Source organism: Arachis ipaensis, chromosome B6, assembly GCF_059453495.1.
Source record: "Arachis ipaensis isolate K30076 ecotype BB chromosome B6, ASM5945349v1, whole genome shotgun sequence".
In the NCBI taxonomy this organism is placed as follows: domain Eukaryota; kingdom Viridiplantae; phylum Streptophyta; class Magnoliopsida; order Fabales; family Fabaceae; genus Arachis; species Arachis ipaensis.
In genome coordinates, this window is record NC_142441.1 from 70,150,623 (window position 1) to 70,177,191 (window position 26,569).

The 26,569-nt window shown below is 30.2% G+C and overlaps 1 pseudogene; it reads right to left on the bottom strand.

Annotated features, from left to right (window-relative positions):
- Positions 1-1,000: 1,000 nt before the first annotated feature.
- LOC107612007 (putative aldo-keto reductase 1) lies at positions 1,001-26,547 on the bottom strand (annotated as a pseudogene).
- Positions 26,548-26,569: the final 22 nt, after the last annotated feature.

Here is a 26,569-nt window from a genome sequence, read left to right on the forward strand (position 1 = left end):
TAAATACATATACTAATTAATTGATATAAATAATTAGAATAATTTATTTGATTTAATAAATTAAATGAAATAAATTAAAAAATATTTTTACCAGAATGCCATGTTAATTTTATTATTAACTGCAATAATCTAATTTTAATAGAGTATAATATAATATAATATAATATGATAGATTGATAGATAGATAAATAGATAAATTAATAGAAAGATAGATATTACTAGTTCATTATGCAACTTTTTTTTAAGCAATTACCAAGTAAATCCAAAGAATCGTAAAATTGGATTTATAATATAATTTATAAATCCTTTATTAGATTGTATAAAAGAATTGAAGGGATAAAACGTATCTAATCTTTAATTTTTAGTAGTATTGTAATTTTTGAGAAACTTATTTAATGTCAAAATTTGCGTATATAAAGTTGATAATTAAAAATTTTTAGATAATTAATTATTTTGATGTGATATTAATAGTTAAAAATTAAATTATTAGATGTTAATTTATTTAAATTTATCAAATAATTTAATGGTTCTCAACTATTTACTTCAAATCATATAATAATTTTTATCTATAAAATTTATAAAGATAATTGCATATAAATTTTCACTTTATTTAATATTTTTTTTCCTCATGGATATCTATAAACTCATCACAATTTAAAAAAAAATATTTAATACTTTTTTTCTTTAATTAGGACTTATAAATTCATCAAGAAATGTTTCATAAGTTACTTATTCTATTACTCTATATATAATTACGTACTATATGTAAAAGACATTAGAAAGAATTTTATTTCATAATTTTTTTTATTACTGTGTATTTTCATCATAATTTTTCTTTTATTAAAAACACAAAAAGAAAAGAAAGGAGAAAAAAAGACATTAGTCTAAACCATAAATTTAGAGTATAATTTAAATTCCAAACATGCTAAAATTAAACTTGACTCATTTTATTTTATTTTAAAACAAAATAAATAATAATCAACCGAGCCAAGAACCAATCTGTATCACTATTCATATAGGTTTACGAGTATTCCAGTGTATTTTTATAGAGTATGCAGCACATATGCTTCCACATAATTGTCTTCAATTCATAAATTTGTGCACTATTGTTCAAATATAGTGGACTTCTAGTTCTTCAAGCTGAGATACTTGAATCTATCTTTTGGTGGAGTGTTAGAAAACTTCCATGTAACTTTTCCATAAGTTTCATTAAAGTGATGAGTACCTGCTACATCCTCAATTGGAACTGCATCAGAAATTTCTTTTAAGACCCTTTCTTCAAGTCTCAATGCTAAGGCACCAACGTTTTGATCCAGATTCTTAATCTTGGTTGTTCCTGTAAAGGTGAACACAAATTTCAGCAAATAACTAAGAATATTATGTATAATATTTTTCATACATTATATATTAGGTAATGTCTAATTTGTACTCTAAAATTTTAACGTCTATCAAAATAATCTTTGACTTTTAGAAAGGATCGAATTGGTTTCTAAATTTATAAATTATGAATTTTGTTTGTCTTTAATTTAAGCGTCGTTAACACTGATATGGAAGTGTGGCATCTCTGACTGTAAGGAGACGTGGTTAAGACTTTAATATAATTAAATAGGTGTATTAAATTAGTTAATTAAACTCATTTTGATTAATTGATTTTATATTGGTATAGATATTAAAATGAACCTAATTAATAAATTTGAGATACATATTTGACCATATTAAAATTTTAATCATGTTATCTTCTGTTAAAAATGCCACATGAATATTATAACGCTCCAAGTCAATTGTATATTAACACTAGTTAAATTAAAGATGAATACAATTTATAAAATTTAAAGATCAATTTGGTTATTTTAAAAAATTAAAGACTATTTGAATGAGTGCTTAGAATTTTCAAAAACCAAATTTGATATTACATCTTATATATATACTTGAAAATGAAGAAAAATAAAAAGACATGTATAGTAATATTTTGTTATGTTACTGACCAGGGATAGGCGCAACATCATTGCCTTGTTGGAAAATCCATGCTAATGCCAGTTGGACAGGACTGCATTGGTGCTTCTTAGCAAGGTTTTCTATTCGCTCATATATCTTCTTGTTCTTCTCCAAGTTCTGTGCTTGGTAGCGAGGATGAGTATTCTAGTAAATAAAAAAGTAACCATCTATTAGACATTCATAATTTACTAGTCATGGAGTAAAAAGATAAGGATCAGATAAAACTTTAATTAATTTGTTTCATAAATATACATACCAAAAGACTATCAGCTGGAAGGTTTTCCACAACTCCTTTGCCACCAAAAAAGCCACGACCAAGAGGACTGTATGGTACAATTCCAATACCAAGCTCTCTGAAAAAAATAAAAATATTAGAAAAACTCAATCTCACATCATCACAAATAAATGAAATACACATTTAAAAACAACAGGTCCATGTTTTCCCTCTCTATCTTAAATTATAAGAAGTCATAAAAGTCCCATACCTACCTACTTCTATGAAATTAAGTAACTAAAATTAATCTGCAAAGAGGAATTATCTCTTCTTCAATATCACGAGTCCAAAGTGACCATTCCATTTGTACAGCAGTAATTGGATGAACTGCATGTGCTCTCTTTATTGTATCCGAGCTAGCTTCAGATAATCCAATGTATTTAACTTTTCCCTCTTTCACCAATTTCTTAAGTTCACCCATCTATTATAATACAACAAACTAGTTATTAATAATGCACCTAATAAGATAAAATAAGTCAAAAAGTTTTAGAATGTCATCCTTTTCTATTTCATAATATATAATTTTAACAAATTTTAAAAGTAAAGATATTATAAAACACAAAAAAAAGGTATTAAAAAGATTTCACAAGTATAGAATAATTTGTCCTATGTTCCAATTCATTTAATTTGTAAAACTATCAAAAGAAGTTCTTAACTGTGTCTTCTATAGAGACTGTTGTGTCCACTCTATGCTGATAATAGAGATCAATGTATTCAACTCCAAGACGTTTCAAACTAGCTTCGCAACATGAGCGTACATAGCTTGGTGTACCATTGATCTTCATATCAAAAGTATTCATATCTAACTTTTCAACACCAAACTTTGTAGCTATCTGGATCTTTTTCCTAGGGAGTTGCTTTAAAGCCTGGAAAAAAAATTTCAATATTTTACATAAGAAAACCTACAGAAACAATCAATTTTTAATTAGTAAAAACTTTGCTAACAAGAGCAATAAAAAAATGTAAAAATTCTTTGGGTAAGTTCCAGCCATACTTCTTGAATTTTACGCTATAGCATAGTTGTTAAAATTGGATCAAACCGATTAGTTCGATTAAAAAATCGATGAACTAGATTTTGAACTGGATTTTGTATTGGTCCGATTTAGTATACTGACCGCTTAAAGAAATAAACCAGTTAAAATCGATATGAGTCGATCAAACCAACATAAACTAGTCAAAATCGACATGAATTAGAACCGAATCGGTCTAGTCAATAACACAGTCAACGGTCAACTTGCACGTTAATGTGCGTCAGCAGCGTGCAGGGTTGAGAAATTTTAAAAATTGTATTGTAAGAGGTGGAAGTCAATCTTAGCTCTTCTCATATAAAGACCAAATTGATAACTATTGCACTAATATATTTTTTTGGTATCATTAATGCTTTTTATAGTATAAATTTTATTTTATATAATATCTTAACTAATACACATATATATACATGGAAATCCTTAACTCAATATTTTTTATATTCAACATTGTTTAAATTAATTATTTTTTAATTGAAGTACAAATTAATTAATTTTAAAATAAAAAAATATAATAATGAATATAAAAATAAAATAAAAATTACTTATTCTGAGAAGAAAAATAAATTTATATAATTATTTAATTATATAAAGATATTCAGACTTTAAAATTACTCTTTGAATATAATTCATAAATTGTTATTCTTATCGTGTCTAACTAAGATACTATTATAGTAGTACAGATTAATTTTATATCTATCTTTGTATTAGTTATTTATAGAATTCGAGACTTAATTATTTTTAAAATGTTAGTAAAAATACGTATTTCAAAATTTAATTTTAGGTTTTTGACTATTTTATATTTTTTATTTACGTGAGACTGGTTTTACCGGTTGGACCAGTAACCCATCGGTTAAACTAATAAACTAGTAAATTAGTAACCTGACCAGTTCGATCACCGGTTCGGTTTTGATAACTATGCGCTATAGTTTAAAAAACCGGACCGACCTGAACGATCGAGACGAAAAACAGGCGATCCCACTTCACGACCAATCCAAATTGGATATTGGATCAAGTAAAAAACAAAACCGATGAAAATCAGTTTGACTCAGCCTATCTTTACAAAAGCTTATGAATTGGCGAATTTGAAAAACCTATACTGGATCGGATTTTATTTTTTTTAAAAACTCTCCACCCCGAAAGGCCGACGTTGCTTTCATTTAAAAAGAAAAAAAACATTATAATGATCGAACCAACCCCAAGCTTTCTCTCACTCTCACTCTCACTCTCAAATGGCAAATCATAGAGCTAAGAGCTCATCTCACCTCACCTCCATTTTGTAAAACAGTAGCAGTTACCGGCTTACTGCCAGTCTGCCACTACAAGATCACATACCATACTTTCAGTTTTTAGTTCTTTGAATAAACATTACACTATATATTTTTATACTAAAATATTTAGATTTTTTTTTAAATCTTTATACATGTATCTCTCATATCACATGTGTTCTAATGTTTCTTTTATTCTTTTACATTTTTCTTTGTTCAATTAAAATGGCTAAATTACTCTCCATAATAAAGTCAAAATGCAAAGTATTGTCGTCACAATCAGACTAGACCAATCGATTCGACCCAAAAACTAATAATCAAGTCAATTTGGTACACTCTGAGAATTGGACATACTATTAATTCGGTCAACAGTAGTTAAATTTGCTAAAAATCGAGCGGTTCGCACAAACTTGATGGGGTTCAGGCGCAAGAATTGGACATTATACTCCACTGTACACTAGTACTGTTGGTGGATCATGCAAAGTATCTATTCTCACAACCAACTAAACCATCCAATTCGACCGAAAAATCGATAATCAAGTCAGTTTAGTTCATTTTACAAACCGAACTTACTATTAATCCGGTCAACAGCGGTCAACCTCACTAAAAATCAATGATTGGCACAAACCCAGTGCGGTTCAAGTGTAAGAACCATGCATGTCCACTGTACACCAGCAGTGCTGGTGGATGACATAAAATAGCTATTGTTTTGGAAATTAATTCCAAAAATAGCACTATGGGAATCGAATATGGGATCCTTTCTATGTTTGGTTGAAAAAAAAAAGAAATAAAGAGAAAGGAAATAGAAAGAAAAAAAAAAGAAAAAAATTGAATGAATTTTTATTTTTCTTAGAAGTATTTGGATAGAAGAAAAATATGAAGGAGAGAAATGTTATAAAAAGATAATTTTATTTTTATATTATAAAATATATTAAAAAAAATGAAGGAATAATATTAAAAATAAAAAAAAATAGTTTTTTCCTCATTTTCTTTTTAATATTTAAAAAACAATTAATAAGTCCCACCAATTTTTTTCTATTCTTTTTTTTTTCTTTAACTTTTTTCTTCAACCAAAAAATAAAAAATAATTTTTTTTATTTTTTTTCTCTTTTTTTTTTTTATTTTCCCTTCCAACAAACATAGTCTTAATGCCTAATCTTTAAGCAGTCGCACAAAGCGTCAAACCCCCGTGGGATTCAGACGCAAGAACTGCGCATGTGCACTGTGTGGATCACGCACAATTGTTGTTCTGGAAATTATTTAAGCACTCCACCTTTTCCACTAAGCCCCTGTCTCTTCTCATTATATAGTGCAATAATAATTTTATATATTTCAAAAGCTCTGTCCAAATTGTAGTTGTGTAGTTCATATAGAGCGTGGCTCTTGTTATATATATTGGAATAACTTTTCTTTTCTAAAATTTTTTTATTGCATATAATATGTTTTATTAATTTTAAAAATTGATTTTATAATCTTTTAATTTAAGTGAAAGATACTTACTACATTAAAAAATTTTAAATTCATTATATTATTATCTATATATAATTTATAAAAAACTGAATTTATTTAGATATTATTAGATTTGAGAAATGTGAAATATTATTTTTATCACTCAAATATTTAATAATAAATATTATATTTATTTTATTATTTAATTTTAATATATTATAATTTTATATATTCATTTAATTATTATTGGATTAATAGTTCAACCTGTGATTTATGGATTAAACTAATAACCTAATAATTTAGTCAAATCAATTATCGATTTGATTTTGATAACTATAATCCAAAGAGAATTTCATTATTATTGTTCTATTTTAATGAGTGAAGAGCTTGAGGGGTTAAAAATAACTTTGGATAACTTATTTTAACTTAATGTGGCAATAGAAACTCCATGTGCAATTGATGCAATACAATATAGAAAAGGTAAGAATGTATTTGGTATATGTTTTTAGTTTTTGTTTTATTTTTATTGTTTTCTGTTTTTAAAATTTTGTGGGAAAAAAAAGATAAAAACAAAAAAATTAAAAAACAAAAATAAAAAATAAAAATACATACCAAATATAGCTAAATATCCAAATTTCTTTTATTAAAAATGTAAGAGATTATATATATAATAATCTCAATGATGCCGAATGCGTAATTTTTTTAGAAAAAAACAAATTTATATCCTTAAAAATTGTAATTGCAAGCGAAACCTAAATAAATTTATGAAGAAGTATTAATTTACCTTTCCGACCAAAATTTCATTAGCATTGAGTCCATAAATATCAGAAGTATCAAAGAAGGTGATTCCTTTATTAAAAGCATGCTTAATAATAGAAATGCCTTCCTCTTCAGAAACACCAGCAGCATAGGCTCCAGTAAGGTTCGCGCATCCAAATCCCAACTTTGAAACCTTGCAACCTGAAATGATAAGTGAAACCACTAAGCAAATAAAGAAAATCCGTAGTCGAATGCTTGAGGGTCAAAGCCATCAAAAAAGCTATGCTGACCAAAGGCGGAAGCCTTTAGAGTTTGAGGAAGGAGAACACGTTTTTCTGAAGGTTACTCCGACCACTGGAATATGAAGATCCATCAAAACTAAGAAGTTAAATCCTCGTTACATTGGGCCATTTGAAATCCTAAAGAGAATTGGAACAGTGGCATATAGGATCTCTTTGCCACCACATCTTTTGAACCTGCATGACGTGTTTCACGTATCACAGCTTCGTAAGTACACTTTTGATCCTAGTCATGTCCTAGAGCCGGAATCAGTTCAAGTGAGAGAATATCTGACGCTTCCAGTAACTCCGGTTAGAATTGATGACACCAGCATTAAGCGCTTACGCGGGAAAGAGGTTTCTTTGGTAAAAGTTGCTTGGAGTCGGGCTGGTATTGAAGAACATACCTAGGAGCTTGAGTCAGAGATGCGGAAGGACTACCCACACCTCTTTTCAGGTAACTTACTCTGAATTTTGAGGACAAAATTCTTAATTAGGTGGGTAGGATGTAAACCCCGCTAAAATCGGTAAATAATTAGTCAATAAATTGACTTTTTAATTAGGAAAATTAAAAATACAAAACTAATATCAAAATAGGATAGAGCTCTTCAAAACGAGAATTTTGATACTAATTTCAAAAAATTTGATAAAAAATTGGACTGGAAGAGCCGAACCGGTTGAACCGGAGTCCAAACTGGACTCGTGGGTCCAACCGGACCCATAACTTAAAAGAAGCAGCAGCTTCTTCTTCTCCATTTTGCATCATAAGCGCTGAACAGCGTTAGAGAGAAAGGGAGTTTCCCTAACCCTCATCAACCCTTTGATCCACCATAATTTTTCTGTTCGAACTCCGATCGCCGCACCGTTTGCGGCCACGCGTCTAGTGCGTCGAGCTCTACATTTTTGTCGAATCAATTTCACCGGTAAGCTCCATTTTCATTTCAGAATCTCTACCCCCTTTCTTATGGTGAAATTGAAACCCTTGTGATGAAATCTTGCCCAATTTGGTGTTTTAGGTTCGATTTAGCTTCCAGAGCTTATTGGGCTTGAGTTATTATGCGTATGAGTACGGTAAGAACAACCTAAACCCTAGTCAATTTTGATTTTATTATGAAGAAGCTGAATTTAGAGTATATATGTGAATTAGGTGTGAATTAAGCTTATATACATATATTGGAATTGGAAAGTGAGCATTTGGAGGCTTGGTGGTGAATAAAGCTAAGATTGTGTCTGAATCTTTGAAGCGAAGTAGTTCCTGGGTGTATTTTGGGTTTCTGCTTGTATATATGTATTTAGTTTGCTCTCCAAGAAACTTGTTTGTTTTGCTCCTCTTAGAGGCTACAGGAGAGTTAGGGGCTTGATTTTGTATCTTGAGTATTTTGGGATACCTGCCTATGTATATATATATATTCTCCGGCCAGCCTTGACTTCGCAGGCTGAGTCAGGAGCTAGTTATAATGTATTTTTGGCTTTCTTTATTCTTTCGCTTATTCTTATCCTTATCTTCTAGGTTTCTTAGCACACAAGTAATCCTATTCCTTGAGCGTTGCGCTTTTTATTTTGAGATTTTTGTTTACCCGTTTTTTTTCAAGGCTCTTAGTATATTATCTCTTTTCACTATTATATGTACCTATTTTATTGTTTAGAGGTCCGTAACACCACACTACCTCTGCTCTACGACTTAAGCGTAAAACTCTGCGTAGTAGGGTGTTACAAGTGTCTTATTAGATAGATATCTCCTCAGAAGCAATTTATTAAGCTTAACACAGATGGATCCTTTTATGCACATAACAATAATGCAATATGTAAATGCTTATTCCGAGATCACTTGGGTAGGCTCATTTCGGCTTTTTCTTGCAACCTTAGAAGTTGTTCATTTATGCATACAGAATTATGGGATATTATTAAAAGGCTTCAGATAGTTATCACTAAAGCGATGCAACATATTGTCTTTGAGTCTGATTCACTTATGGCTATAAAATTTTGTAAAGAATGGTGCTCTTTCACTCATGCTTGCAGTACTTTGATGGAAGACATTAAAATTCTGCCAAGAAGAATTCATAGTGTAAAGCCAATTATGTAGTAAACCATTTAATAAAAAAGGACAAAAACTTTCCTTTAGGTTATATATTTTAGACTCTGCCTCCATGTAAATGTTGTCTTTTAATTTGTTTGGATCCCTCAAAAATTTGTTTGGATCCCTCAAATTAAGAGGGTCTTGAGTTTCTTTGTTTTGTTTCTTATTCTTTTGGGGTCTATGACCCCTTTGATTCACCAAAAAACAAAATTATATTATTCATATATTATTTTTTTATTAATTTATATTTTTTAATATCATTTAATTGTAATATTATTAAAAATACATGATATTATTGTGAGTCATAAAAATAAAATTTAAAAATTAAATATTAATTTTAACTATGTATCATGTCCTTTATAATTTTATTTTATTTTTTATTTTTAATCTAATTGTGCTCATTAATTATATCATCGATATATATATTTTTTTCTTTTCAATAATTTATATATTTTAATATCATTTAGTTTTAATATTGTTCAAAATATTTGATATTATCATGAGCCATAAAAATAATATTAAAAAATTAAATATTAATTTTAATTATTAAAATATTATATTTAAATATGTATTTTATCTAATAATTTTATATTTATACTATAATATTTAAATATAATTTAAAAAAATAAATTATAATGACTACTCAAAAAATAAAAATAATAATATGAAATCAAATAAGTAAATTTGAATTAAATATTTTTATAATTTTATTTAAAATCTAATTCATGAATACTTCTTTTAATTTTATAATTATTAAATTTTAAATTAATTTATACATTTTACATAATATATATCTATTTTATTGTCGCGTAATACGTGGGCCTAAATCGAGTTGTAATAATTTTACAATATTAAAAGAATGTGGTTTTTATTGAAGTTATAAAAAATTGTTTTAAGAATAGATTGACGATGGCACATAGATATATTTTTACATAACTCCGTTTTAGTGCATAAAATGTGCTGTTATGATAATGATGATGTAAATTGTTTTCTTTCTCAAAAATTGTGATTGGATAAAATCCGCTTCATTTACTAGGATTGCTACTTTGCTAGCACAGGATAGAGGTCAGTGTTTCAGTAATCTAATTCGATATAATTATTAGAGTAAGTGATATAATTTGATAGTATAATAATGTAATATATTTAAAATTTGGTCCATTGACCCCTTCACTATAAAAAAAAAAGATATATTTAAAATTTAGTACATCTAATATTTTGTTCAATACATGACATTATTACCTTAAATTAATAAAAGAACCATAATTATAGTTAACAAAATGAAACAGTAGCGGTTCAACTAGGTATCCTTTAAAAATCGTACAATATTCAGCCTTTTATTACAATAATTAAAAAAAATTAAAACAAACACAACTAAAAATTATGAATAGATTTATTATCTTTTTAAAATTAAATACACATTCAAAATACAATCTAAAAAAACTAAAATTTAAAATTTAAATTTTAAATTTTTGTTTCAGATTTAATATATTTAATTATTAATATATTATAATTTAAATACATATCTAAAAATCAAATTATTCAAAATTCAAAATTTTGATTTTAAAAATATAAAATAAACCTTAAACTATCAAATTATTAATTAAACTCGTACAAAACACTCAAAGAAGCAGAGAAGTCACGTTTGCGCCATGTCAAAAATTCAGAGGCGCACATGGAAAACTCAGAGGTGCACATCGAGAAGTCATCCTCCGCTGTCGTTCATCCTCTTCCGCTCATCCTCAACGCTGCCTTTCTCCTTTTCGGCGCTCATTTACAACGCTGTCTTTTTAATGTTTAAATTTAAATTTTAGATTTATGATTTTGGATGTGTTTTAAAAATATTTTCTGTATAACATCATAATTTTAGATGTGTTACAATTAATTTTTAATGTTTAAATTTAGATTTTAGATTTATGATTTTGGATGTATTTCAAAAATATTTTCTGTATAACTTCATAATTTTAGATGTGTTACAATTATTTTTTAATGTTTAAATTTAGATTTTAGATTTATGATTTTATATTTTCTGTATAACTTCATAATTTTAGATGTGTTACAATTATTTTTTAATGTTTAAATTTAAATTTTAGATTTATGATTTTGGATGTGTTTTAAAATTATTTTTTGTATAACTTAATATTTTAGATGTGTTACAATTGAAAAAGAAACTACAATTGAAAATATTTTAGTTTATGTATATAATTATATTCGACCATTCATAATTGTATTATTAACATTTATATTGTATTATTAAAGTTGACTGATTTTAGACGTGTTTTAAAAATATTTTGTATAAAATATCATCCTATCAGATGTATTATAATCAAAAAATAACAACACAGTTTTAAATTAATATTTGATTATATACTTTATTTGCAACAACTTTATTAATAAAATTAAATAAGATCAACCTTGTTCCAATTAAATCAGCAGAGTGTTTTTATGTTTAAATTAAAATATAATTAAAAATGTTGAACATGATATTTCTTAACAAATTACATAAACACATGGGTGGAAAATAATGATACCTTTCACCAATGCAAAATGAGAGAGTGCTTCAACTTGAAGGTGGTGATGGTCTTCACCAATGAAGATGAGATGGAGAATTCAGCTGGCAGCGTCCTTTTTGGTTTGGGATTCACTAATGCGTGTGAATATGCCGTAGAATAAAGAATTTAAAAAACTGTATCTGTTACGTGAAGTTACGAAAGTAAAGCAAAGTCACCGTAACCACCAATGAAGTGGGTGGGTTTTAAAATTTAAATTTAAATTAAAATCTAATTATAGATATGTATCTACAAAATAGGAACATGTTACACTAAAAAAATAATTAAATATTATTTAAATCTGATTAAAGACTGATTAAAGGCTGATTAATATTGTACAACTACAACTAGCATTTTCCAAGCAATAGTTAGTACAAAAATACTCTGATTTTATTAATTTAAACATGAATTCACCTCAATAGATTTTCTTATTCCAAAAATAATACAATGCCAAAACAGTTTATTCTAAGTTATAACGATTATGGATGCAAAACTGCATAATCAGTCATGAAATATGAAGATTTTGGATTTCAATGCTGTGTTTTAAGTTTTTTCTCAACATTTGATGATTCATCTAGAATCTCTAAAAAGCATCTCAAGTCTATTTTATTCTTTGCTTGATCTTGCTAAGGTTTGTCGAGGACTTTCACGTAATTGTCCAAATTTTCCATGACTTATTAAATTTTTTTACGTACAAATATTTCTTATAATTAAGTCCAACCAACAAGTTGATTTAGTTATTGAATTGATTGGTCCAACAAAAATCATCAAAACAAAAAATGCGTGAATGATACATTTCTTCTTTTTCTGCTGTTGTTACATTTATCTTCTACTTTTTTTTTCTTCTTTAATTTCTTCTCTATTTGATATTTTTATTAATTTTTCCACTTTTCGTTTTCTTAGAGAAAGGAACAAAAGAAAATAAGAGAAATACAAAAAATTGTGTTATTATTTTTAAAGTTATGTATTTTTTTTAAGGTTTCTCTGTTTATTGTCAAATAGGAGAAACAAAAAAATTATGAAACAAAGAGTTATAAAATTCTGTAAATAATTAAAAACCACAAAAAATTATAAAAGTAGACCCAAAAATTTTTAAAGTTGAACACAAAATAATTACATAGACAAAATATAAAAACAGAAAAAAACATGAAACAAAAGGTTATAGAATTTTGTAAAAAATATAAAACACAGAATTATGAAGCCGAACGGCAAACCTTGGTGAAGTTGACTCCCCTACAAACATAATAATAAAGGAGAAAAGTCAAATAACAATAAATCTAATGAACAAATAACACTGCATATTGCATAAGGTGCAGCAGGGGTTCATTTGGGCCGAGCCAATCCACGTAAGTATGATGAGTTTTAATATTATCTTTTGCTAATAGACATGTTATCAAATTTTCTGCTCTTTGAACAAACGAACAGTTGAAATTACGGTCGACTGTTTTTTGTTTTTGCAATTCAATACCACGTCTTTTTCGTCAAATGTTACCTTTTTATTGATAATTACCTTCTTTGATTTTAAATTGTATAATTTATATGCTTTTGAATTTGTGCTGTAGTCGATAAAAATACATTTTTTATCTTTGTTATCTAACTTTTTTTTTAATTGATCTGGAATATGGGTATAAATAATACACTCAAAAACTCTGAAATGATGAAGAGAAGACCGCTTCCCACTCCAAATTTCTTTTAAAGTCTTATCACGAACACTCTTTATTGGATACCTGTTCAAAATATGAACTGTTGTTACGTCTGTTTCTGTCCAAAACTCTTTAGACATATATTTTGACTTGAGCATACATCTGACCATATTCATGATGGTTCTGTTCTTTCTTTCAGTAGTTTTATTTTGTTGAAGAGTATATCTGGTTGTTAACTGATATTGAACTCTATGTTGCTTAAAGTAATCTGAACATGCAAGATATTCTGTACATCTGTCTGTTCTGAGAATTTTAATTTTATAGCCACTTTGTTTTTCAACAAACGCCTTGAATGTCTTAAAGACATCACATGCTTCTTATTTCTGCTTCTGAAAGTATACCCATATATATCTATTAAAATCATCAATAAAAGTGATAAAATACTTACTACCACCATTACTTGGAATTTCAACAGAACAAAGATCTGAATGCACACTTTCAAGTAATCTTCTAACTCTCCATGACTTTCCTGTAGGAATTGGATCTCTGTGTTTCTTTTTCAGTTGATAAATTTCACAAACGCAATTAGGAATATGAATCCATGGTAGACTAGAAACAAGTTCTTTTCTTGACAGGTAGTTTAGGCCAGAAAAATGAAAATGTCCAAGCCACATATGCCATAACCAACTATCATCAAGTATTACAGAATTCATGCAACAGGGATTAACATGTTGAATTTTTAATGGAAACATTATGTTTGAATTTATCTTTGCTTTATCTATGAACCTTCTGTTGTTATCAAATACAATACAATATCCACAATATGTTATCATCTTATATCCTTTCTCAGATAACTGTCTCATACTTAGTAAATTGTAATCAAGTTCAGAAGCATAAAAAATATCAGAAACATAACTCAGAGAATCATCTTTTAATTTAATTGGTAGTAGCCCATTTTCCTTCAATAGGGATCTTTGTACTATTACCAAACTTCAATAAGAGTTTAACTTAATCATCAAGTGAAGAAAATAACTCTTTTCTATCAAACATATAATTACTAAAAGCATTATCTAAGTACCATATATTTTTGTCTTTATCACATGAATTACTTGTAAAAAATAAAGTTTGAGTACCCAGATTATCATCAGTATTTTGATACTAATTTTCTGCAACGTGTACTTGATTGTTATTCATCATTTTGAATCTGCAATCTGTTGCTTTGTATCCATACTTTTTACAATGAAAGCAATTGAAATTGGTTCTTTCTTGATAAAGATTGCCTCGACCTTTTCTTCAGTTAGCATGTCTGAAATTTGTTCCACCTCTTCCTTGATTAGGCGTTGTAAAATTATTATAGCTTCCTTGGTTGTAATTGCCACGACCTCTGCCTCTGAAATTTTCTCTACCTCTACTTTAAAAATTAAAACCACAACCTCGTCCTTTTTGTGTACAGCTTGATTCTGCAATATTATTTTAATTTACCCGGCTTTTCAAGACTTCTCAGTTGATTTTTCTTACTTCTCCAGTATTCTACTAATGTGACTTTTCATGGTTTCTTGCAACTCTGCAATCGTTATGGTATCCATATCGTAGAACTCTAGTTGTAGTCACCACATAGTCATACTTCATTGGCATGGTACAGAGAATTTTCTCCACCACTTTACTATTGGGCATATCTTCTCTATAGACTCTCATCTTATTGACAAGATCTGTAGCACGAGTAAAATATCGCTAAAAAATGCTAGACATCACGTACCTCTCATATTTTCTTCTCAAAGACTATAGCTTTGCTTTCTGAGCTTTATCTACGCATTTGTATGACAGTTTCAACGTGTTCCATGCTTCTTTTGCACTTTGAAATTTGTTATTTTACCAAACACCGTATATCTACACCTTGATGAATTTGAGATAGCGCCAATTGATCTCTCCTCTGTTGGGTAGCATCTGCTCCTTCTTGCGAATCTGGTTCAATAAAATTTTTGACATTTTTTACGGGCTCGCGTACGCGAGTGCACACACGATGTGACCGTTTGGTTCTATCCAGACATGTCCTCGTACACGGGAGTGTGCCGCGTACGCGAGAGGCAAAAATTATATGCTCGCGTACGCAGACAAGTGCCACGTGACGCGAGCTAATTGTTCGGTCTAAGGGGGCTCTCGTATGTGGACAGGGGTCGCGTACGTGAGTGAGGGAAATGACACCCCACGTACGCGCAACATGGCATGCATACACGAGACCCTGTTTTTCAGCAACATTGTGTTTGTGATTTAGACATGATTTCATACTTCTAAACCTCTATTTTTACTCTCTAAGACCCTGAAACTTAGTTTTAATCATAGTGAGGAGGTTGAACCTTGAGGGGGTATTAACTTGGAAGTGAAAAAAGATTGTGAAGTGGTGATCTAAGCTTTAGAAGTGTCGAAACACTGAATACGTAATGAAGGAGAGCTAAGACGAAAAAGACTAATTGAACTTGAATGAATATGATACATGAGGATGATTGATGATGAAATGTTAATGAATTATAATTGATGATTGACTTGAGATTGAATGAATTTTTGGTCGAGATACCTGGGCAGTAACAAGGATTGTGGTTCGTCCCACTTGTTCCAGGTTAGAGATTGTGACACCTAGGTAGTAGTAGCAGTAGTGGATTAATCCACTTGCTTTAAGTTGAGCTTGTAAACACCCACCTGAGTAGTAGCAGCAATAGTGGTTACTCCACTTGCTCTGAGTTAAGCGGGTAGTAGCAAGAGGGTTGTGGCTTAGTCCCGCTTGCTTCGCGAAGGGCGTGTTTCTGTCCACGGTTAGCTATCAGAACATGTCGAGTTTGGCTACATAACCGACAGATGATATCATCAGTCATAGGACAGGCATTCATCATGTGTATTTATTTATTTTGTTTGAGTTTGCATTACTTGGGTTTGCCTATTTGAATTACTATGTCTACTTGCTATATGCTTTACCTGCTGTAACTGTATCTTATTTGTGTTTTTCTTTGCCTGTATTTTGTTTGTCTGTGTACCTGAGATGTCCCTTGTCTAGCGGAGGAATGACGAGGACAGTTTCACCGGTGTTTTAGAGGATTGGAGGAAATGAGTGAATTTTTTGGGGGTTAAGTTAGAAATTGGATTAGAACCTAAGTGTCCTAGATAGATTATCCTGTTATGGTTTTAAATTATAATTTTAAGCTTTAAATCTGAGTGTCTGAGTTCTAGGATCGCCTCTAACTTTCCTAGGACCTTATATATTATGTATGTGGGCACTATTACCATGTTGAGAACCTCCGATTCTCATTCCATACAAATATTATTGTTTTCAAATACAGGTCGAGAGACACCTCGCTGAGCGTCTGTAGTTATAAGCAAGCGAAGTCTAGTTTTTGGGTTGTTATATTTTGGGCTATTGTTATGTATTTAAGTTTGTAGAATCTCCTCTCTATTTTGGCATACTTGGGCGATATATCTATACTTATGTATGTAAATATTTTTCGGCTGGCCTTGGCTTCGCAAGTCGAGTCTGGAGCTTGATATTCTGTTATTTTAGTACTCTATAATTTATATATTTCATGTCTTATCCTTATCTGTTTACTGGTTTACGTTTTTGAGTGTGATGCGCTTTTCTTTTTGCGATTTTTGCTTAAACTTTTCTTCAAGACTCCTCCAGTATTATATTCTTTCAATTATATTATGTATGTATATTTTATTTTGGAGGTCATAATATCACAGCACCTCTATTTTACGGCTTAAGCGTAAAACTCTGTGTGATAGGGTATTACACATGTAATTTCTATAGTCTTCTAAGTTAGGTTGCAACTTGGTTCCAATTCCAATTCAATTTGACTTCAAATTTTTTCAATGTTCTAAAATATTGTATTTATACTATTCTTAAATTTCTTAATTTAATTATCTAACAGGATACTCTACCTTTAATTATATCAATGACATCATTAAAAGTCACTATGGTCTCTGTCATGGCCTAGCCAGACTCCAAGATACTTCCCATGTTATTAATAAATCTAACAGCTGACAAACTTGTAAAGATATCTCTTCGTTGGTGGAAAATATTATGGGAATACATAGCTTTCATCCGAAAATTATAGAAAACAGGTTCAAGATCTACACACCTACAAACTTGGGTTTCTTGTGCTTTACAGAATAAAATTAGATCTTCCGCAAACATAAAGCAAAAATCTGCAAGAATACTTGCCTCCTTGGGAGATCAAAACATGCTCCCACCACCCAGCCTCAACCTGTTTAAAAATAAGGCACCCAACACATTATACAAAGAACAACAAAATATAAAAATAGCAACTCCTTTATGGAAGTTCTCTAAATGAATTGAAATGTTATAATGTTTTAAAAAGTGTTGTTAAAATTAAAGTAATATTTTTTTATTATTAAATAATATTTTTTAAAAAAATATTATCGAAATGTTAAAAAAAATGTGTCTTTAATTTTAACAACACTTATATTATCACTATAACCACTATAGTATAGTCATATTAGAATTTATCAAAATTTATTGTAAAAATAAAAAATTTAATATTGATGTGGAGAATTTAGTTGATGGTGTTAGAAAATACTCGACCCCGTAAGTTAGTACATGACCCATGTGTGTTAGCTCAATCCATGTGCTAACTGAAAAATTGAAAGCTCAACCCCAAAACATAGACTGTGGGTATGATTAATAACAAAAGTATTAATTGATAAAAAAAAATTATAATGCACCACAACGGCCTCAGAGTACCCATAAGAAAAAAGATTGTGACACAAACACAAGTTATTAGTTGATGTTTTTGTGTGAATTCTATAAAGTTTGTTATTGAATTTTTGGGTTAACTTCTAAAAAAGATTTTGCATTTTGAATTATTTTTTTTAAAAGATTTTTTAGAAAAATAAGTAATTTTATATTTCAATATCTCAATTAAAAAAATATTTTTATCTATTAATTAAATTTAGGTACAATAATATAAAAATATTTTTTTGTTTATTTATTATGTGAAAAATATTTTTTAAAAAAAGATCTTTTAAAAAAATAAAAATTATAACTTTTCAAAAATAATTTTTTTTAATAATTTTATTTTTACTATTAAAAATTTATCAAACACAAAAAAATTATTAAAAAAATAAAAAAAAAGATTTTTTATTAACTTTTTTTTATATATATTTTCTATCAACTTAATAATACCTAAACAAATTCATTATTTACTAAAATTGATTTTGAATTTGAATCCATTCTAATAGTTACGTTGTGGTAGTTTGCTAGTAGTTTTTGATAATAAGTTAATAGATTTATCAACTAACTGATGCTATGGTATAAAATTTGTAAAATTTTATTTTATTTTGTTGCAAACAAAAATTTGTGTACACCTGATAAGATTGAAAAATATACATCATATGTATGTATGTATTCTTGTTTTATTTTAGTATAAACTACGAAAATGTCCTAAATTATGAAATTATTGACAAAAGTACAATCCAATTTTTTTTAAAAAAATATCCTCAAAATAATTTAAAATAGGACAAGAATCCTTAGTCGTTAAATATATATTATTTATAAGCACTTTAGATATATAATCTTGATGTAATTTTTTGTAAATATAATAAAAAAATCATATATAAAAATTAATGGTTTTACGCTAAGTGGGTATTTTTTTATTTTTAATAAATAGCTAAAAATATTTAAAAATTAAAAAATGAGAGATCAAATTTTAGTACATTTTTTGCATCCATTTTTTAAATAATTAACCAAATATTTTCATAAAATTTTGAATAAAATATACAAGCAGTTTGGTAAATATAAAAGTCATTTGTTACTTATAAAAAAAATTGTCTGATTTGGTTATTTTTATCATTAACAAATTTAGAGAATATTTCTATCAACGATTTGATAATTTAAGAGCATTTTTTGCGATATATTCTATGTTTTATTTTCTTTCGTTTTTTCTTTTTCGAGTAAACTACACAAAATATTAAATATCTTTAAAATATTTAGTCACTAACAAAAATAATTTTAAAATAAATAAAAATGATAAACTTAAAAGATTTAAAATTATCACAATACAACCCGGCCATGGCTAGCAGCGCTTAAAAAGTTGTTCCCAACAAGTCTTAGAAATAAATTTCATAGAAAAAGAATCAAATAGAGTTTTCTACAATATTATCAGCACATATTCAGATATCAAGTATAAGTATAACTCAAATTCGTAAAAAATACAGGAAGTTCTAGTGTTAGATTTACAACAAAACATAATCTAATAATTTCATATAACTTTCAAATTACTAAGATTATATATATGAATGTTTACAAAACAAACTCTCAAAATTGTGGTCGGACCTTCCTGTGACGTATGGAGCACTTTAACAAATCTAAATACTTATCAAGATATTTGCACAAGACATCGTGTCCTTGAACAATAAGGACCCACCAACTTAAGGAAACTAGAGTGAAACTGATGGAACAAAATTACAATCAAAGCTCTTATTAAAAAAAGAAAAGAACAAACAGAGTGAGTTTTGCAATTAAGTGGTAAACAAAGCATCCATAGCCCACACGAGACAATTGTACAAATATTACTACTTGGTTAAAGTAAATCTATTACACTAATAGTGAATAAAATATATTCAAAAACACAAACAAATCCACTATAATAATAGTGATAGAAATATATTCCAACACATAGATGATTAATTTTTGATATTAAACATTCAAGCTTTCAAGATTCTTTTATGCAAAAATAAGTGGAAGGTTATCTAATCCAAAAAAATTCTCAGAACAATAGACAAAAATCACACTTAGGTGATGTTTTCTTTGTGTGAATTTGAAACAGACATGTTCTACTGATTTGGTGAAGATGAAACAGACATGTTCTACTGGTTTGGTGAACATGAAACAGACAAGTACTATTTCATTTCATATGGTCCTGAAAATGTGTTTATATTCAATCAAAGTTCACCAAGTCTAGTGCCTACTACTGTTAACAACAGTTTCTGTCATAGAACCTTCCAAATTCTCTTTTATGCATACAAAATATAATTAGGCTAATAGTTGTCAAACAATTCAAAAATGCAACATCAATCAAGTACTTTTATATATATATAAGAATCTTGTCCAAATTTAAACTAAAATTTCATCCAAAATACAATTACAAAAGAAAATATCTACTTGTAACTAAACTATTCATTGTTAAATTCGATTAATTTCAAAGCAAAACATTAGGTGTCATGTGAAAATTTGTTTTATAAAATAACTAATATAAATAGCGCAGTAATCATTAATTTATTAATTAATCAAGTAATAATTGATTTTGAAATTAACTTTTTATGATCATAAGAATTATAAGATATTAAAATTTAACTACAAATGCAGAGTTTACTCACAATTTAATCCCAAGAAATCGAAGACCAACAACAAAATACCATCAAATTAGACATTAAAGTTAGAGTCTAAGTGGTTGAAGAGGTTTAAAAGGGCTTTAGACTGAAGTAATTTCTAGCGAGCAAGGCAAAACCATAAAGCAGTGATGGAATATAGCATATTTGAGGTCGATGGAGCATAATATAACAGAATGCGTAGTACAACTAAAATGACAACAGGGCAACTCCAGCCAGCATTAACAACCACGACTCTGAACAACACCAATAGTGACGGCATGAGCGAAGTAGGTCCAGAATGGCAGCTTCCTTTATGACGACGAAAGATGGTAGCAACTCTTTAACCACTACAAGAAATAATAAATCAATTTATAGTACATGTTTTAAAAAATGAGAAATTTCATTCACTTTTTTAAAAATAATATGATAAAGGAATCAAATTATCTAAAATTTGAAAAGAGAAGAAATTGATTTGTCTTTTTGTAATGTTTAAAACTCATTTATCTAATAAAATGTCATGAACTAATTAATATTTTAATATTTATTTATTAAGTACTAATTTGTTTGAGGCATAATTATTAAAGAAGTATTTGGAGTATTATTTGTTCATGCACGCTCATCTTCTAGTTAAAATAAAGTAAATTTAGTTAATATTTGTACTGGAACGCTCTGGTATGAGTTGAGAGATGGATCGAGAACTTGCGGGTTGAGGTGGACGTCGGATTGTCTGGCTGGAACAATGAGGGGTGGTACCTGCAAAGATACTCTGACGCTCAAGTTAGAATATATCTGAGAGGTATAAGGTATGTAGAGTGAAATGACGTACCTGAGGGGGCTTGGGGCTCCCTTTTTATATTGTGAGGGGACGCTTGGGCTGCTTTCCATTTTTACCCCTTCATGCTTTGTTAATTTTTTGGGGTATTTTTGTCCTTTTGCCATTCGAAACCGTTTTGGCTTTTGCCTTTCTTCCCTCGTTCGTTTCATTTCTTAGTTCTTTTTGTTTCTGTTTGCCTTGTGAACCTTCTTTCTTCTTCCTCATTCTGGTGCTTTCTGTGTCTTTCATTCGTTGCTTTCGTGCTCTTACTTCCTGTTTTAGCACTTTTCAAATTCACGCTCAACTCATCAGGTTGGTGTTCTTTTTCCTTTACCCTTGTAATCTGTGTTGCTTGCTTCCTGTGTTTCTGTTTATTTTTGTTTGCTACTTTTTGGTGTTGCACTTCGGGTAAAGGTAGTGGGTTTGTTTTTGGAGGGACTGAGCACCACTGCGTGGAATGTAGTGAGCAGTAGGTTTTTAGCCATCTTTTCTGCTTTTGTGTAGTTGCTCATGGTTCAGAGTGAAAACTAGGATTCTGGCAAACTGTAAATTTTGGGATGAGATGGTATAGAAGAGAAGTTTCTTTTTCCCTTTTATATTTAATCCTAATTAATTAAAAATCTATTTTTTATAACTAAATAATATCTTTTCTTATTTTTTTAAATAAAAATAAAGTTTAAATCAGAATTAATTAAGGTAATCCGCGCGTCTTCAATTGATGAATGGGGGCCACTTGATTCCTTAATAATCCACGCCTAATTTGAGAAATCTCAAGTTAGGCGCAGCCTTGGCCGAATTGATGGAGAAGAAGTATGGACTATTATATATCGTTAGAAATCTCTAGAAGTTAGCTTTTCAACACCACTAGAATCACATCAATTGAACTTCTGTAGCTTGAGTTATTTAGGTTTGAGTGCAGAGAGGTCAAGGTTGACAGCATCATTCGCCTTCTTCTCTTTTTCTACGGAAACTCCATCAAATCCATCCGAATGCTACCTAAAATTAACAGAATTGCACAAGACTCAAAGTAGCATCTATAGTGGCTAAAATATAATTAATTCTTGATTAAACTCAACAAATTAAATACAAATTCACTAGAAAAAGGTAGGAAAGATGCTCACGCATCACAACACCAAACTTGAATTGTTGCTTGCCCTCAAGCAACCAAAATTAGTACATGATTAAGATGTAAATTTGTATGAGAGGTGAGAGTTCAGTTATGCTCATGTCTCTTCTTAAAGTGGGGTTTATCTATTATAATTCTGAACAGCTTTGTCATCTCACTTTCCTTTGAATCAGAGGAATGTCACTGTCATTCGGAATTAGAATCCGGATCATATTATGAATTCTCTGCTCTTTGTACTCTAGTTTAATCCTTGAACAGAGCATACATCCTTTACTTCTCAATGAATTGGTGCTTTGCACCTTGAGTCTAGCCGTGACTTTAAATATTTTGTCTCAAGCTTCACTTGACACAAAAACACCACAAGCACTTGACTGGGGAACTCTCTTTAAGTTCTGATTTTTATTTTAGTTACTCCCAGACAGTGGTGCTCAAAGTCTTTGGCATACTCTGCTAAATGTATTTGGCCTCGACTCTAGATATTCTGTCTCAAGGATTACTTGACACAAGAACACCACAAGCATATGACTAAGGAAACAACTCTTTGAGCTTTTAATCATGTCTAACCTCCTTAGTCATTGATGCTCAGAGCCTTGGACCTTGCTTTTATTTTTCTTTTGCTTCAAGGATTAAGGTTTCACTAATTTCAGAGAAGTCATAATAGTTCTCTAAAGTCTTGTTCCTTATACATCAACATCCTTTGATTCAAATTCAAATATGCATTGTTCTTGTCATTCATTCAGAATCACAAATAATACCACCACATTTAAGTAAACAAGACTAATCTTAAATATAAACTCAATTTCTCATGCAATACATCACTTCTTTTCTTTTCTTTTTAGATTCAAGTTCAGTGAGTGGTACATGAAACATTTTTTTTTTACTAAAAGCAAATGACAGAATGAAATTAAATCTAAGAATTGAAAGTACTAAAGATCATGCAGGCAATCAAAGCAACAGAAAATAGAAGACAACAAAATAAGAACGGAAGAAAAATAGAATGAAAGGAACTCAACCACCTCAGTTATGTTGGTGGCCATCTCATTCCTCCATAAAGAACATTCATCTCCCTTTGGTGCTATTAAAATAAACAAAAAAGGCCAAAAGCGAAGCGACAACACCAAACTTAAAAGTTTGCTTGTCCTCAAGCAAAGAAAAGTTGAAAACAGGGTGTCAAAAATTCTTCTTAATTGCTCATGTTCATGTTCTAAAAATTCTACATGATCAAGCATATGTAAAACAAAGGAAAACAGTAAAAACTCAATAAAAATCAAACAAATAAGATAATTAACGCAAATGAAAAATAGCTAAGGATACGAAATTATCGGGTTGCCTCTCGACAAGCGCTTCTTTACCGTCACTAGCTTGACGGTCAGCTCCTCTAAGGAGTAGGATCATAGGGGCTCAGCTCTTCACCCCTTACTTTGAATTTTTTCCTGTGTCTCCATAAAGTAGCTCAATATGCTCCAGAGAGAGGATTCTATTTACTGTATAAATCCACATTGGATTGCTAGTCAACACCATTTTCATTCCTGGGAAGAAACCTTCAGTGGGGATCTTTTTGTTTTTCCATCTCCTGGGTACTTTCTTCTTTTTGGGAACCTCCTCCTTTGTGGATGATGCATTCCCAACACCAAACTTAAGTTTGATGTCAGGAAGAAGTTTGTTGATTGTCACCAAGGGAGGTTTGAGCTGCAGATTCTGTGGTACATCATCAAGGGTTTTTGAAGGTTTGGATCAATAAGCTCAGTCTGCATGCATCTCTCTTCTTCACCTGCTGAATGTATATCTTTGAAGACATGAAAGACTAGTTTCTCATTATACACTCTAAGCACTAATTCACCTTCTTTCACATCAATCAGAGCTCTTCCAGTGGCTAGGCGTGATTTTTCTAGGATTTTAGAGGCATTCTCATCCTCCCCCGTGTCAAGAATCACAAAATCTGCTGGGAGGAAGAACTTACCTACTTTGACCAATACATTCTCCACTAATCCATATGCAGACTTTATAGATTTGTCTGCCATCTGTAATGCTATCCTTGTGGGTTATGCCTCTTGGATTTGCAGCTTTTTCATCACAAACAAGGACATTAAATTGATGCTTGCTCCCAGATCACATAACGCTTTTTCAAAGGTTGTGCTCCCAATGGTACATGGAATATGAAAGCTCCCTGGATCTGGCATCTTTCTTGGCAAGTTATTCTGAATGATGGCACTGTATTCCTTAGTCAGGACCACTGTCTCATCTCCCTTTAAGGGCTTCTTCTTTGATAATAGCTCCTTCATAAACTTGACATAGAGAGGCATTTGCTCCAAAACCTCAGCAAAAGGAATATTGATTTGCAACTTTGTGAAGACTTCCAAGAACTTTGAAAATTGCTTGTCCTTGGTCTCCTTTTGAAGTCTCTGAGGATATGGCATTTTAGGCTTGTACTCAGGAGCCTTTGGCAATGTAGGATAAGTGTCAAGAAAGTCTGAAAATAGGTTGTCCGCATGCTTTGGAGGGACGTGCTCTACTTCTTCCTTCTTCTCTTCTGGAGCTTCTTTTTCAACTGGCTCCTCATTAACTTGTGCTTTCGTACTTGTCACTTGTCCACTTATCAAGGTGATAGCCTTGCATTCCTCTCTTGGATTTGGAATTGTGTTACCAGGAAGGCTATTAGTGGTCTTCTGATCAATTTCATTAACTTTTGTGACTAATTGACCCATCTGAATCTCTAAGTTCTTGATTAATGCTCTGGTTTCCCATCTAAAACTTGCCAATATTGCTTCCAAATCATTGTTCTGCTGGAGTTGAAAAGTTGCTTGCTGAGATGACTGAAACTGGTGGTTATTAAAATTATTCTGTTGAAAACCACCCTGAGAATTATTATTAAAATTTTGTAGCCTCTGAGATTGCTCTCTCCACCCCTGATTGTAGGTCTCAAAATAGGGATCGTTATTGGGATTTCTATGAGCATTCCCCATGTAATTGACCTTTCAGAAGAAGATTGAGCATAATCATAATTTTCATTTTGCATAAAATTACCTGTCATGTCATAAGGGACTTCTTGATATGCATTCTGAGTGTTGACAGCTAAAACTTGCATTTCACTCAACTGTTGATTAATTAGATTTAGTTGTTGAGTCAAAAGCTTGTTCTGAGTAAGAATGGCATCAACAGCTTCCACTTCCAAAACACCTCTCCTCTGAGGAGTCTTAGAGTTCACAAGATTTCTGTTAGATGAGTATAAATATTGGTTGCTAGCAACCAACTCAATAAACTCAATAGTTTCTTCCGATGTCTTCTTCATGTGCAATGAACCACCTGCAGAGTTATCTAAGCACCTCTTGGACATTTCACCCAAGCCTTCATAAAAGATATCTAGTTGGGTCTATTTGGAGAACATGTCCGAAGGGCATTGCCTAATCAGTAGCTTGTATCTCTCCCAAGCTTCATAAAGAGTCTCTCCATCCTTCTGTCTGAAGGTCTGAACCTCCACCCTAAGCTTAGTCAGCTTCTTAGGTGGGAAAAATTTAGTCAGAAATCCAGTGACAACCTTGTTCCAAGTATCCAAACTCTCCTTAGGTTGGGAATCTAGTCATAGCTTTGCTCTATCCCTCAGAGCAAACGGGAAGAGCATGAGTTTGTACACCTCAGGGTTCACTCCATTTGTCTTCACAGTATTACAAATCTGCAGAAAATTAGAAATAAATTGATTTGGGTCTTCTTAGGGAAGACCATGATATTGGCAATTTTGTTGCACCAGGGTGACCAATTGTGGCTTCAATTCAAAGTTGTTTGCAGCTATAAGAGGCACCGCAATGCTTTTTCCATAAAGATTTGCAGTAGGAGCAGTGTAAGAGCCAAGCACTCTCCTAGGCTGTTCATTCCTATTCGGATTTGCCATATTGGCATTATCAGCATTATTAGGATCCATAGTGGATTCTGCAGCCTTGTAA